The following is a 16,900-nucleotide window of genomic DNA, read 5'->3' as shown; positions in this document are numbered from 1 at the left end:
AGAAGTCAACATTTTGACATGACAAAATAAGCGCAGATATCTTCTCTAAGAAGATGGCACAAGGTAACAGATCTGAACTCAGGTGATTCCATCACCATGCTATACCTATCACTGTGTTGCACCCATCATACTATGCTGCACTCATCATACTGCATCCATAATAACTGATCTGCACCATGTTGCACCCATCATCATTGTATTGCACCATGCTGCACCCATCATGATGTCACCTATATGCTGCGCACTGTAATATTGCAACACTATCATAGAACAACCTTAGTTTCTTGCTATGGCTTACAACCTAGCAAAGCAGCTAGCTGTAACTTGTAAATATGACTTAGCAGAGGTACCTTACTGTACCTCATCTGAGATATCAAACCTCCGAGAAGAACATCCTAATTTTTCCTCTATAATACGGATCTATGTTCCATCTTTGACTGCATTAGTCACCTAGATCCTATACCCAAGACTGTAGCTTATATTCACTTGCTCCCACATGCTGCATAAACTTCTGTCCACACATGGACAACCTTCCACCTATCACAAACTCAACATATATACAACATGCATCTTCCTCTTGATTGATATATCTCTACTGCAATTTAAGGTCTGGTTAGGGCAAGATGCCAGTCATCTTCAGCCCACTCAAACATGCCCAAACTTCCTTGAAATTGTTGCGGCCTTACCTTTTCTTCTCGTTGAAAGGTACTACTCCCTAAAATAAAGTCTCGGCCTCTTTTTACAGCTGCCCAAAATGACCTACAGCTGTCTGAAGACTTCAATACCCTGTGGCTCCTTAAGGAAGAGGTAAGTCAGCCCTTAAGTGACCCTAAAACAACCCAGAATTCTTCTATGAGATGCGGCTTCCTTTCCCCTCAACTCGTACCTGTGTAGAGGATGAAACTAACCCAAAACAATCTTATCATTCCTCATGTCTTGTCCTCAATTCACTGCGGTTGCTTTAGAAGTGTATCTTAATGAGTTTTGTTCACTTGTGGCTAGGGCACAAATAGAACTGCAGTTAGGGCTATTCTGAACAACGTGTAGCTCTTTCCTTAGGATAACATATAGGTGCATTTATTCATGCCTGCGTTAAGCCTTCTTCCATGACTGTGTTAGGTTCACTTCCATGACAACGTTAGGTTCTTTGTTAGGGCAATGTTAGGGCTCCTCCTTACCAGCATTGAAGCCTTTCCTTGTTTCGATATAAGAGCCTCCTGTTGGGCAACGAAGATTCCTCTAATCTTCCTCCATGAATGTAGATGAGGGCAGCGTATAGATCTCTTTAGAAAATGTCTAGGGCTAGGGAAAACCTTCTAGGGCAGCGTATACTCTTAGGGATTCTTCCTTCCACTAAAACCCAAACAAGTGGAGAGGAAGAGATCACAAGAGGTGTGAGTGTGTGTCACAAATGACTTGCAAGCCTCCTCTATTTATAGTAAAACATTGAGGATAAGAGGGGGAAATTTGGTTGTTGGCCGACCTTAATGAATTGTCCCATAACACAAATAAATTCATATCTCCATGAATACATGTCAGAATCAGATTATCTTTAGATCAATCCTACCCCTCTCGACGAGAGGAATCCAAGAAAAATATCAGCTTCCATAAATAAGAAGATCCACATGGAGTTTGGCCGTAGTTGCCAATTTTAACACTCCCTCTCAACTAGGGAGAACTCTATCTGCTAATCCATCTGCCAGACTGTACTATCTCTTCCATCAGTGCCCTGCATTGCTCTGCTCTGTTGAACTATGAAGAAAAATAAGTGATTGAGAATGTATCATACCATCCTCTACTGACCTGAAGTCAGCCCCATAGAAAAGAGAGTGTCTCATACCACTCTTATTGATTCGAAATCATTTCCAAATAGAGAGTGCCTCATACCACTCTTACTGACCCGAAGTCAGTTCCAATTGATCCCATATCAATATCATCCTAGCATAGGGAGTACGGTAGTTACACTATGCGTCCATCGATACTACTGTGGTCCCTATCCTCATTTCCCTAATTATTGGCCAGATGAGAGGTACTTCCCATGAGTCCCAGACTCCATGTGTAGGATGTTTCAGCAGGAGAAGGATGAACCACTCATCCTGCCTACATGTTGCCAGGGGTATCCCAGGGGAAGGCTGAACCACTCACCCTATGATTGTATCTCAGCTGGATAAGGATGAACCACTCATCCTACCTACATAGCAGACCACTAGGGGAAGGTTGAACCACTCACCCTATGGTTGCTCATCTCTCCAAGAAGTACCCCCAAGCCCCCCCCCCCCCTGTAGCTACTAAAGCTCAATGTACATATCATATAGGACCTTCAGGAGAGAGTCTCTCCACAACTCCTAGTCGTTCTTAGAAAGTCAAGAATTTGACCTTTCCCAAGGGCTTTATCTTAATATCAACGACCTGCACATCAATCCCAAAGCGATGGAGCCCTATTGCTCCTCGTTGTACCATATCCCAAATAAAGTGGTACTTGATGTCTATATGCTTGGAGCGATCATAGAACATGGGATTCCTCAACAATAAAATCCCAATCTGGTTGTCACAAAAGATCATGATGGTATCCAGCACGTGTCCAAACAGCTTAGGGAAGAGCTTCCACAACCAGACATCTTCATAGGAGGCCATACTCACAGTGGTGTATCTGGCCTCATCGGTGCTCAAAGAAACCAACTTCTGCTTCCTGCTCACCCAGGATATCAAAGAAGAACTCAAAGAGAACCTGCACATAGAAGTGCTCTTGCGATCCTCCACACTATCTGCCTAGTCAACATTCGAATAATCATGCAGCTTCATATTTCCGGCCGTGTATCTCAATCCATGAGAGATCGTGCCCCGAAGATATCTCAAAGGATTCTTGGCACCAATCCAGTGAGGCTCAACCATATATGAGCTCAACATGCTAACTGCAAAGAACATATCCGAACGAGAGTTCACCAAGAACATCATTGCCAGTATGAGTTATGAAACTCAGAGGCATCTCCCAAATCAGGTCTGGAATCACTACTGCATTACTTCTTAAAGTTAGGCTTCATCGAGGTAGTCATGGGTTTGCAGTCCATCATTCCAAATCCAGAATCCAACTCCCTCTTACTTTTGCAAATGACATGGTTTGCAGCTGTTAGAAAGAGGTCATCCTCATAAGGTGCTAGTATGAGAAGTCTATCATCCACAACCTTCAAGCAACGGTTTGGATCAACTTCACTCCTAGTGAATCTCAACTTCATCAGATAGCTTGTTAATCCTCTCATACCAAGCCTGGGGTGCTTGCTTTAAATCATAGAGATCTTTCTTCCTCCTACATACATGAGATTCCCAATCATGAACCTCAGACTTCTTGGGTTGTTCCACATCTGTGGTCTTGCTATGAGGGGAATGGTCCCCTTGTAAATTTTCCTTCGGTACATCTTGGACATGTGCCTTCATTCTCTTCTTTGAATTTAGGCATCCCTGTAACCATCTATCTCACATCGGGTAGGGCCCCATAATGAAGATGGGCAGACCTCTGGTGCCATAGAAGAGATGAGTCACACGACATGGTCCCCAATGGACTTCCTGTAACTTGATATAAATTGGCAATCATGAAAGCATCTTGAAAATTCTTTTTTCAAACACGTACCTTTCCATCGATGAATGCCACCTTGAAACCTTTGACTTCCATTGCCAAAATGGACACCAGATTCTTCTTGAGATCATGTACATAAATAAATTTTGTAAATGAATCATGCTACCCTCATTCAATTGAAGGGTAGCATTCCTTTCACCCTTTCCGGGATAAGTGGCATCGTCTCCAAGAATAATATCCAAGATTTCCTTCTCTATCATATTAGAGAGTGCTTCCTTGTATTCAGTGAAGTGCCTTGAGGCACCAATATTAATAAGCTAATTTCCCATGGAGAGGGCGGACATAAGATAATACTTAGAAGCAACATTTGATTCTTGGAGTTCCTTGCTTTCCTTGAAGAGTCGACCATTTCCTTGATGACCCGTATTCCTTTTTCTTTTTCCATTGTACCTATCATTCCTCTAATCATTAAAGAGGCCCTGGAATTATTGTTATTATCATCAAGTGATGTGTCCCTTCTATTTGGACACCCCTTCGCATAATGTCCAAACTCATTGCAAGCAAGGCATCTACCTTTCCTTCCATTCTTAGATCCGAGCTTGCCATTGAAATGACCTTTAGGTAGGACACCAGATTCTTCCACTGTGCCACTCTGAAAGCCTTCTTTGTTTCGACTTCACCCTTAGTGAATTTGAAGAGGGATGGGGAACCCATTGAGCCTTTTGTCCTTTCCAACTGTCTTCGGTGATTTCTCTTTCACTCTTGCTTGGGTTTTGTCTTCACCTCAACTCTCATACCATGTTATTTTTAGGTATGTTCTCTGCTTAGAGCAAATTTACTTCAATTTTCCATATTATCTCAATATCAATTCCAGATTAGCAATCACATTTAGCATGATAGTAAAATGAAGATAGATCATACACATAAATCGCAGAAAACAAGCCAAGACAAGAGGACACAAGATGTGGCGCCAGCGAGGGACAAACCCCAATGTGGGAAAACCCTTGATCAATTCTTCTTATGTTCTTCAATAGTTCAATAGAGAGAGAGAGATAGTAAATATACATCAGAGGTCAACATTTTTGACTTGACAAAATAATAGCAAAGATCTTCTCTAAGAAGATGACACATGAGGTAGCAAATCTGAACTCAGGTGATTCCATCACTATGTTGTACCCATCACTATGTTGCACCCATCGTTGTGTTGGACCCATCATACAATGTTGCACTCATCATACCACACCCATCGTCACTGATCTGCACCTTGTTGCACACATCATCACTGTACTGCACCATGCTGCACCCATCATGTTGTCACCTATATGCTGCATATTGCAATATTGTAACACTGTCATGGAACAATCTTAGTTGCTTGCTATGGCTTACAGCCTAGCAAAGCAGCTAGTTGTAACTTGTAAATATGATTTATCAGAGGTACCTTATTGTACCTCATTCGAGATATCAAACCTTTGAGAAGGGCATCCTAAATTGTCCTCTATAATATAGATCTCTGCTCCATCCATGATTGCATTAGTCACCTGGATCCTATACCCAAGATTATAGCTTATCTTCATTTGCTCCCACAGGCTACATAAACTTCTGTCCACACATGGACAACCTTCCACCTATTACAAACTCAACATAGATACAACATGCATCTTCCTCTTGATTGATATATCTCTGCTACAATTTAAGGTATGGTTAGGGTAAGATTATAGTCATCTTCAACCCACTCAAACATGCCCAAACTTCCCTGAAATTGTTGTAGGCGTACCTTTTCTTCTTGCTGAGTTGTACTACTCCCTAAAATAAAGTCTCGACCTCTTTTTACAACTGCCCAAAATGTCCTACGGCTGCCTGAAGACTTCAGTACCCTGCGGCTCCTTAAGGAAGAGGTAAGTCAGCCCTTCAGTGACCCTAAAACAACTCAGAGTTCTTCTATGAGTTGTGGCTTCCTTTCCCCTCAACTCAGCCCTGTGTAGAGGATGAAACTAACCCAAAACAATCCTATCATTCCTCACGTCTTGTCATCAATTCACTGTGGTTGCTTCAGAAGTGTATCTTAATGAGTTTTGTTCACTTGTGGCGAGGGCACAAACATAACTACAGTTAGGGCTCTTCTGAAAAATGTGTAGGTCTTTCCTTAGGACAACATATAGGTGCCTTTATTCATGCATGTGTTAAGCCTTCTTCCATGACTGTGTTAGGTTCAGTTCCATGACAACGTTAGGTTCTTTGTTAGAGCAACATTAGGGCTCCTCCATACCAGCGTTAGGTTCTTTGTTAGAGCAGCATTAGGGATCCTCCATACCAGCATTGAAGCCTTTCCTTGCTGTGATATAAGAGCCTCCTTTTGGGTAGTGAAGATTCTTCTAATCATCCTCCATGAATGTAGATGAGGGAAACATATAGATCTCTTCAGACAACGTCTAGGGCCAGGGAAAACCTTCTAGGGCAGCGTATACTCTTAGGGACTCTTCCTTCCACTAAAACTCAAATAAATGGGTAGGAATAGATCACAAGAGGTGTGAGTGTGTGTTACAAATGACTTGAAAACCTCTTCTATTTATAGTAAAACGCTGAGGATAAGAGGGGGCAATTTGGTTGCTGGCTGACCTTGATGAATTGTCCCATAACACAAATAAATTCATATCTCCATGAATACATTTCAGAATCCTGTTAATCTTTAGATCAATCCTACACCTCTTGACGAGAGGAATCCAAGAAAAATATTAGGTGCCATAAATAAGAAGACCCACATGGAGTTTGGCCCTAGTTTCCAATTTTAACAATCTTCCCAAGGCTTCAATCCTTGAACTTCAGCAGACCATATCTTTTGATCCAGGAGTCCATTGTTGGACTTCCACATATCGTTGGAAGGCTTGTTCATAACACTATCCAATGGGGAGGGTTCGATGTAGTCTTTGAGCCCATCTGCTACCTCTAAGATGGCTCCAATCTCTCTGAAATTACTCTGCTCCTTGACTCTCCAGGCAACTAGAATCACAACCACCAAGGTGATCCTTTGCACGAAGCTTGCAGATACCATGGACTTCCTCCTAGGCCATCATTGTAATCATCATTTTATGGCTTCTCCAGTAAGCCTGCTATAGTGATGATTCTCTTTAAGAAACCTGCAGTTACCATGGGATTCTATCTTGACCAACACAATAGTTGTCATTTTATGGCTTCTTCAGTAAGCCTGCTACTGTGATGATTTTCTACAAGAAGCCTGCAGCTACAATGGAATTCCATCTAACTCATTATTGTTATCATAATTTTATGGTTTTTCCACTAAGCCTGTTGCTATGATGATTCTCTACTTAAAGCTTGCAACTATCATATGAATCCTTCTGAGCCATTAACAACCATGGGATTTCTCCTGGGCCATCACTGCCAACATCTACTACGAAAAGCATCCAAGTTAGTCTGGTTGACATCAATGCCAATGCTCCTGCCAACAGTTAGGCAATGCCAACTGCCCAACACATCTCCCCAGCATCACTGTTGACATCAATGCAAACACACTTACAGATGCCTTCACTATGCCAGTGGTCAGCCGGACAATGCCAATTGTCCAAAAATCTCCCCCTTTGGTATTGATGGCAACACTCCATCCTTCTCTTCATGTGATGGCCAAACCTCATGTTGTTTCCATACATCTCATTGCATGAGATACCAAATGGTCTGCTTTATTCTGCACAACCCATCACAACTTCTTCACAAATTCTCTCCCCTTTTGACATCAATGGCAAGGGGCTACACGTTTCCTTTCTCTCCCCATGCAATCACTTGGCTATGAAGACCAGAGTCTAGCTATTGAGATGTGCATTATGCCTCGTGGACATCTCTTTCAGGACTGTCATTGTTGCTGCTCCAAAAACTGGGCATATTTGATATGTTCCCCCTGAACATATACTGCCTCTTCTTTGTCCTTCCAGTTTTGGACACCTTATGGCTGTTTGTTGAGCACTCTCTCCATTAATGGATCTTCTGTACAAAAAATATTGATACCCATTAAACTGCTCATGGTATTGTTGCTACTGCAAATACCAATTAATGATGATGCATTTCTGCTCGCACTTCTTTGCTATTGTTGTTGCTTCTAAGACCGTGCTTACATTTTTTAGCATCCCCACTTCTCCCCTTGAGATCATTCTCATACAATAGGGACTGATTCTTATACCAATGGCACCAAAAGTGATCTAAGTGGCTCCAGACACATGCATAAGTCCAAGACGACTCATAAATGGTCAAAATTCAAAGTGGTCATATTTCTTCCAAACCAGCACCATATCGAAGTGCTCGTCACCCTGATTACAACGGTGTGAACGACACTCAAATCCGAGCTAGTATGGAGGAGATAGATCCAGTCAAAGTTGCAGTCAAAGTTGGGCAGTGGGCCAGGTTTAAGTGTCCTACAAATTCACCGTCAACAGGGTTGGAAACTTAGATCCCAAGAGTGGGCAAAATTGTTGCCTCTTTAATTTGTCTAATATCCCTTATATTAGACAAAATCGAAAATGCATCTATTATTAATAAAAAATTAAAAATTAAAAATATATTAAATTAGGTGGCAGGTCATGACCCTTGCCACCTCCATTGGGCCCAAATCCCAAACCATATATTAAAAAAAATAATAATTAAAATGGGCCGACAGGCCATGACCCCATCGATGCCAACTTGCATAACAAAACATATATATATTGGGGTGAGCGGACCACCTCCAGTGGACCCAGCCCATGCCCCCACAATGCACCACTTATGATAGTTATGCGCCGGCGGGAATCGAACCTGCCCGGCCACGTGGCCGACCTGCTCCACTGGGGGCCCAACCCAAACATCGACACCATAAACAACGCCCAAAATTGTTACATCAAAACACCAAATCATTACCATAAATTCCAATCCGCGTCATTTCAAAACAATTACATCAACAATCATGTAAATAAGGAGGGGTGGGATTTGATCCCCCGACCTCTCCTCAACCACTTGTCCTTTTTACCAACGTACCAACAACCAGTGTTGGTAAGTCCACCCGAACCCAAGTATATTAAACTCGCCTTTTTAGTACAACGGAGAGGTGGAACGGGGAACGAAGAGCGGAACAGAGAAACGGATGAGCAGTGGAACCATGAAACAATCCACAGAGGTGGAACCATGATGGCACACTTTTCGAGACATATTTTGCAGAGAATCTTAAGATGCTAAAAAGATTCCTTGGGAGGTAAAAATTCATTTTGTTAGAATGTAATCAAGTTTACAGTCATTTTTCCTAGACTTTCTCAGGTAACATGTTGGCGAGGTAGAATTCACCTTTTGAGCATCGGATTTGCAGATTTCTAGCATAGGATAATTTTTGAGAATCTTGAGGCAATCTTCCAGATTCCTTGCATGTTGAAATTTCCCAGATCCAGAATGCAACCAAATTTATATTCATTCTTCTCAGAATTTCACAAGGATCTCAATGGCGAGATCACTTTTCTGATTTGAGTTGCATATCTCCAGTCAACCCACATGAGGGAATCTTTGGAGAATCATGGGGGAATCTAAAAGATTCCTACAAGCCTAGATTTTGCCGGTGTCAAAATTCGACAAATGGATAGTCGATTTTACACCTCTCGACGACACAAATTCAGTGGTGTAGTCAATTTTTTTAGCTGAGCCTTCTATTTTTTGGCCATTTTCCAGATTGGAGTGACGGTGTCAGATTTCAGAGTGTAGACAGTCGATCTATGCCATTCGACACCACGATTTCGATGGTGCATTTAGATCCAGCAGTTGATTATTACATTCTTCCGTCAGCATCAGAGTTGAGGTATATGAAGTGTTATTGTCATGTACTTTGATCATTTGCTGTGAGATGTACTATGTTGTTCCAATTCCTGCTTGATGTATGATGAGGAATATTTGTGTCTATTTCATGTGAGATGTATTCATCATGGATTGTTATGTATATTTTGATTGAGATCCCTTTGTTGCCATGATGGCGAGATACTCATTTTCACCATGCGTGTTTTGGTTTAGATTCCTTTGATGCCATGATGGTGGGATACTCATTATCACCATGTGTAAGTTTATGTCATGTTGATAGGAGGTCTATTGTGAGTGATAGCTCCTATAGCGGAACGTCTCATGGAGAGACTCAGGATACTCATTGTCGTCATGTGTAAGTTTATGTCATGCTGATAGGAGGTCTTACTGTGAATGATAGTTCTTGTAGCAGAATGTCTCGTGGAGAGACTTTTCCACTCATGTAGAGGGCGCATGTCCTTGTATGACAGAAAACATAGTCCATGCACATCTTCACCATTTCCAACACTAAATGAAGCAACCAACACCATCTTGACAATGGTCCTGGAGATGTAGTCCACACTAGACAAAATCCGTTATCAATGTCTCTTGTTTATGATTTGTTGATCGTCACTATGTTCCCATTTGCTTAAGAATGCATATATGTTCATTTATGCTCCTATAAAATGAAATTCCAACTACATCACGGAAGCAAAAGATATTGGTTAAATATGGGAGTTCAGTCAACTCGGATCAATTTTGGTATCAGAGCGGTCTTCGCATGGATGTGAATTGCGAGCGTGAATAATGGAACGTTCAGTGATGGAGGATGACAAAGAGATGTACGAAGCCATGCTTAGAGTGTCCAAAAAGATGGACATAATGTATGAAGCTCTACAAGAAGAGACAAAGGAAAAGCAATGGTTGCAGATTCAGTTGCAAGCCACGAAAGAGGCCCTGGAAGAACTAAAGCACATCAACCAGAGTCTTCAAGCAGATAACGCTGAATTGAAGATGCTTCTACGAGAAGAGAAAGAGGAGAAACAAAGGTTGCTATGACAGCTGCAAGCTAAGGACGAGGCCTTGGAAAAGCTGCAGCATGACCCCTGTGAGGTAAAAAGTAATTCTCTGACTTCATGTATGTTTCCTGATTATGATTTCGCTGCTTTTGAAAATCATACCACGAGAATTGGCTCCAAACTGCTGAAGAGAATGGGGTATGAAGGAAAAGGATTGGGCATTAATGGCCAAGGCATTGTCAACCCCATCAAAGTAGAGGAATTACCTCGTTAGGAAGGACTTGGGTATGTCGGGAAGGAAGTTGGGGAATGCGCCAAGACAGCCAGCAAACCACCAACAACAGATGATGAGAAGCCCTAATTAATTTTTTCCATCTCGATAGTGGAGGTAAAAGATGTTGATTTCCCTTTAGTTTCATCTTCACATAATATAATTTCTATTGGAAATGTGGAGATACCAATTACAGGGACAAACTTGGGATACACTGAAGGAGAATGCTCAAGGGTGTCAGATGCTTCCGAGACATTGTTGAAATTGTTGAGGAAATAGAATGATGGGAACACATCACCATCATCCCATGGTAGTGCCCATTGTAGGGAAAGAATTGAGGCAAGCTCTCATTGTCATACTTACACCAGAGACAACAAGGAAAGGTATAACAAGTCTCAATATTCGAATGTTCATTTTGATTACAATCATGTTGTTAATGATGGACATAAATCATGGCATCGAAAAACATGTACTTTTTGTGGTTTACATAACCATGTATTTGATGAGTGCTGGAAGAGAATGGCAGCACGAAAAAGGATGAGGCGTGAAAGACCCTCTCAACAACAAGCAAAGAAGAAGGTAAAGCAGATCTGGAGGAAGAAGACTTATTGTATTCATTGCAACAGAAGTGATCATCAAAGGGCCACTTGTTTGAGGCTCCATCGAGAGTAGCATCGCAAGGACAAAGCATTAGTGCATGAACCAGATGAAATAGTTGTTCGACTAACAAATGCACCACAAGGAGACAACCCATTCACTTTGATAAGTGAGAAATGGTTCTTCTAGGTGTGGTAGAATGTCATGGTCTTATTTTTGCCAATCATGTGTTGCATTTTAAACTGTAAAAGTGATGATGTGTTTTCCATCACTTGTTAAAGCAACAATAGTGTTTGGCCTTATTTTTGTAAATCATGTGTTGCAATGATGATGTGTTTTCCATCACTTGTTGAAGCAACAATGATATTTTGGCCTTGTTTTCATAGTTGGGGTATTTATTTCCATTATGATGTAAACTTGACCACCAGGTATGTGTTATAAACTCATGGAAAGTATGGGATTCTTGAGTCATTAGTTGGTATTGTAAATTAAGCATGTAATTGCAGAATTGTACTACAAGTTTGCAAAGGTTGCAGATGTCTGCTCATTGCTTATGGCTTCGAAGGACAAAGGTGAAGGAGAAGGAAGGGTGACTTATTAGACACTTGTAAGTGCAGACAGGGTACAAAGAAGTTGTAGATTATTTTTCATGCTTTTAGAGACCAAAAGCTCTTCAGTGGGGAGGATTGATCCAGGTGGCTCCAGACACATGCAGAAGTCCAAGAGGACTCATAAATGGTCAAAATTCAAAGTGGACATATGGCACCCAAACCAACACTAGATCGAAGTGCTCGTCGACCTGATTCCAACGGTGTGAATGACACTCACATCCGAGCTCGTATGGAGGAGATAGAGCCAGTCAAAGTTGCGGTCAAAGTTGGACAGTGGGCTAGGTTTAAGTGTCCTACAAATTCACCATCAACTGTTGTGGAAACTTAGCTCCCGAGAGTGGGCAAAATTGTTGCCTCTTTAATTTGTCTAATATCCCTTATATTAGACAAAATCGAAAATGCAAACTATACATACATACATACATACATACATACATACATACATACATACATATATATATATATATATATTAGGTGGCAAGCCATGACCCCGCCACTTCCATTGGACCCCAAATCCCAAACCATTTATTAATTTTTTTTTTAATTAAAATGGGCAGACAAACCGTGACCCCCGTCAGCTCCAACTTGCATAAACAAACACACACACACACACACACACACATATATATTAGGGTGTGTGGGCCACCTGCGATGGAATCGGCCCACCCCCACAACGCACCATATATGATAGTTATGAGCCGACAGGAATCAAACCCACCCGACCACATGGCCAACTCGCTCCACGGGCGGCCCAACCCAAAACGCCACACCATAAATAGTGCCCAAAACTGTTACGTCAAAACACCAAATTGTTACCATAAATTCCAATCCACTCCATTTCAAAATAGTTACGTCAATGGTCATGTAGATAAGGAGGGGCAGGATTTGATCCCCTGACCTCTCCTCAACCACTTGTCCTTTTTACCAACGCACCAATGACCAGTGTTGATAAGTCTGCCTGAACCCATGGATATTAAACTCACCTTTTCAGTGCAATGGAGTGGTAGAACGGGGAACAAAGAGCGGAATGGAGAAACGAATGAGCAGTGGAACCATGAAATAGTGCACAGAGGCGGAACCATGATGGCACACTTTTCGAGACAAGATTTTTGCGGAGAATCTTAAGATGTTAAAAAAATTCCTTGCAAGGTAAAAAATCATTGTCAGAATGTAATCAAGTTTACAGTCATTTTTCCTAGATTTTCGTAGGGAACATGATGGTGAGGTTGGATTCTCCTTTTGAGCAGCGGATTTGCAGATTCCCTATAGAGGAGAATCTTTAAGAATCTTGAGGGAATCTTGTAGATTCCTTAGAGGCTGAAATTTCCTAGATCCAAAATGCAACCAAATTTATACTCATTCTTCTTAGAATTTCGTAAGGATCTCAATGGAGAGATCCATTTTCTGATTTGAGTTGCAGATCTCCAGTCAACCTATAGGAGGGAATCTTTATAGAATCACGGGGGAATCTAAAAGATTCCTATATGCTCAGATTTTGTTGGTGTCAAAATTCGACAAATGGACAGTTGATTTTACACCTCTCAATGACACAAATTCAGTGGTGTAGTCAGTTTTTGCAGCCGAGCCTTCTATTTTTTTGCCATTTTCCAGATTGGAGTGATGGTGTCAGATTTCAGAGTGTGGAAAGTCGATTCTATGTCATTCGACGCCACGATTTCAATGGTGCATTCAAATCCATCAGTTGATTATTCCATTCTTCAGTCAGCATTAGAGTTGAGGTATATGAAGTGTTGTTATCATGTACTTCTTTGATTATTTGCTGTGAGATGTACTATGTTGTTTTTATTCCTGCTTGATGTATGATGCATAATCTTTGTGTCTATTTCATGTGAGATGTATTCATCATGGATTGTTATGTATATTTTGATTGAGATCCATTTGTTTCCATGATGGCGGGATACTCATTGTCACCATGGGTGTTTTGGTTGAGATCCCTTTGATGCCATGATGGCGGGATACTCATTGACACCATGTGTAAGTTTATGTCATGTTGATAGGAGGTCTATTGTGAGTGATAGTTCCGGTAGTGGAATGTCTCATGGAGAGACTTTGCCACTCATGTAAAGGGCACATGTCCTTGTATGACAAAAAACATAGTCCATGTACATCTTCACCATTTCCATTAATGAATAAAGCGGCCAACACCATCTTGTCACCGGGCCCGGAGATGTAGACCACACTAGACGAACTCTGTTATCAATGTCTCTTATATATGATTTTTTGATCGTCATTATGTTCCCATTTTCTTAAGCATGTATATATGTTCATTTATGCTCCTATAAAATGCAATTCTAACTACATCACGAAAGCAAAATATCTTGGTTAAATCCGAGAGTTAAGTCAACTCGGATAAAAAAGAAATGATACAAATGGAACAACGTACCTGGAAAACTGTAATATTTCTTTTATCAAAAATAAATGTCCATTTACACACAAGTTTACTCAACATGAGCCCATCACAACCAATTGGCGTAGCGATACCAATTGGCGGTTAAGAGACATGGAAATCTTGCACCAATAGTGTTTCATGAACACAAGACTGCTATGCATAATCAAACTTACAACTTAAAGGAAATAAGAGTGTTTCACCAAAGATGCAAACCATTCATTTCCTCACAATCTCCCTTTCTGAGGCTCCCCATTGTTTCCCGGTACTACTTATCAAAGCAACTCTCCTCGAGCCAATGCTCTTTGATCTCCTACACCAACTTTCTGACCTCTGCATGGGGACTGATCCTGTGGACTTGAATTGACTATGTGCTTCCTGTCATTCCACACTTCCACTGCAGCCCATATTCTTCCCACAACATAAGATATTGTTGTGTACTCCTCATGTTGGATGCACTCCTCCTTTTCAATGTTGATGCATTCAAAATAAACCAATTTATTCTAGTAATTATCAAGAAAACAGAGCCATAACTTCACAATCAGATGCACCTTTCTGATTATTCTTTTTAGCCTCATGTATCTGACTTATTCGGCCTCCCTTAAGGCCATTCTCTTCGTTCACTGAAGAGAAACAAAGGATCTACTCCCCCTGAGCAGACCATCCTCCTTCTTCCTCCAGACCTTCAAAGGCTGAGTCCTAACAAAGCATTGCTCTCCAGCTTCTTCTTTGCCCTTGTTTTGGCTTCTTATCGACTACACATGGGTAGAAGAACCTTCTCTTTTACCTCCTCTTTCTTCACCCAAATTCTTTTGATGCATTTCTTCTTTACAGAAAAGTCCATCACACGGGTAAGAGGATCATTCTTGTTTCTTCCTCCTCTTTTCATCTTGCTCTTTTGACACATTGCACTGAAGACAAGTTTGTATTTCTCAACTCCATTATTTCTCCTTGTCTTCAAATCCTAAGTTGTTGAATTCACATGCATGTGTTGTGAAGCATTCCATTTCTTCTCATTTCTCTAGGTAGCTCTCTTGTGCCCAAATTTGCCACAATTGTAGAACTTGATTTGGTCTAAGAATGGGGCAGAGGAGTTACTCTTTTTGACAATTATTTTGTCAAAACTCCTATCGTGGCTAACATGCCTTCTCCTAAACTTTCTGTGCATTCTTGGGTTGTTGCTACCCAACACATCTTGTTTCCTTGCATGCCATATTTAGTCTATGGCTTTGTGTCCAAAATTATTGCAAGGAAAACAATATCCATGAAAAGGATTTTGATGACAGAGGTTACCTTTTCTTTGTAGGCTTTGTCCTTGAGTAGGAAAGGACCTCTGCTGGCTCTTCATGTGCCTCCCGTGATAGTTTTCATTACTTCCTTGCACTTTTTCTTTCAATTGCCAAGCCCTCTTCTGTTACACTATCAACTGATGTTTCTTAGCCTTCTGTTGTTCCCTTTCCTTCTCTTGTTGTTGCTTCTTTCCATTTTGATGTTGTTGTCCAACAACCTTTCTTTCTTTGTCGTTGTTGAAATCTTGAACTCCCTTTACATGGGAAGTCGACCCTTCAGCCTTCATAATCTTGGAGCTTGGTTTTTCCTTGAAACCCAAACTAACCTTGATGAGACAATTATTTATTTGAATTTTCTAAGTCACGTCTTAATGCGACTGCTTCATTTTGAAGTCTCTCACTGTAAGCTTCCTTCTCACTCAGTTGATTGGTTAACATCCCATTCAGTTTGCTAGCCTCTTCTTATTGAGCATTCAGTTCAACTATTGTTTTGCTCAACTTCTCATTCTCAAGCTCATAGAGTTTTAGTTGCTCTTCTCACTTGATATTTTCCTCTGATAGGTCCTTGATCTCCTTTAGAGTCAAGATCAACCTTTTTCTAAAAAGGATTCTTTGATCTAGATCTTTTTCTTCACTATCAGAAGTGCTAGCTAAGTTACCACAAATATCTAAAGCCATCTTTGTGTCCATGGAGTCTCCCACAAGTCTAAGGGTTATCCATTCTTTATCACTACCTAGGGTATTCTTGTTCTCTCCTATGGATGAACACACAGGGAATCTCTCTTCTTCCTCTGAGGATTCCTCATTTTCTATTGCTACTAAAGTGGTTCTATCTTCATTACAATTACTAAATGCATGGCTATCTCTATCTTCAAGTGATACACATGTACATATAGATAATGAAGGACTTATCTCTTGGCATTTATCACACAACAATAGCTTACCTTTTGAGCAACATGATCTCTCCTCTGAGACATCTTCATCACCACCAGGAGTGTGATGAGCAGCAACTTCTCCAGGTTTTGGTTCATTGCTTGACCAGCAAGGCTCCTCAGCCTCTTCTTGAACCACATGGTTATCGCCTCCATACAGACATTGTAGTCTATCCAACACTTCCTTTGTTGATTCACAATGCCTCACTTTATCAGCATCCGTCTTAGATATCCCTTTCATGATAATCTTACGGGCTTCTTCATTTCGCTCACTATTTTCTCCATTCAATATGGAGAGCCATATATCAACATTCAAGGCTAGTAACTGTTCCAACATTAAAACCTCCCAGACTTCATAATTGAGCCCATGGCCTGATTCATTTAAGAATGGAACTCCTTCTACTGTTATC

The sequence above is a fragment of the Pinus tabuliformis genome, chromosome 6 (genome assembly GCF_031772625.1).
Source record: "Pinus tabuliformis cultivar Carrire ecotype Pingquan chromosome 6, CPIR1, whole genome shotgun sequence".
NCBI classification, from domain to species: Eukaryota; Viridiplantae; Streptophyta; class Pinopsida; order Pinales; family Pinaceae; genus Pinus; species Pinus tabuliformis.
Note: the sequence above shows the minus strand (reverse complement) of the source record.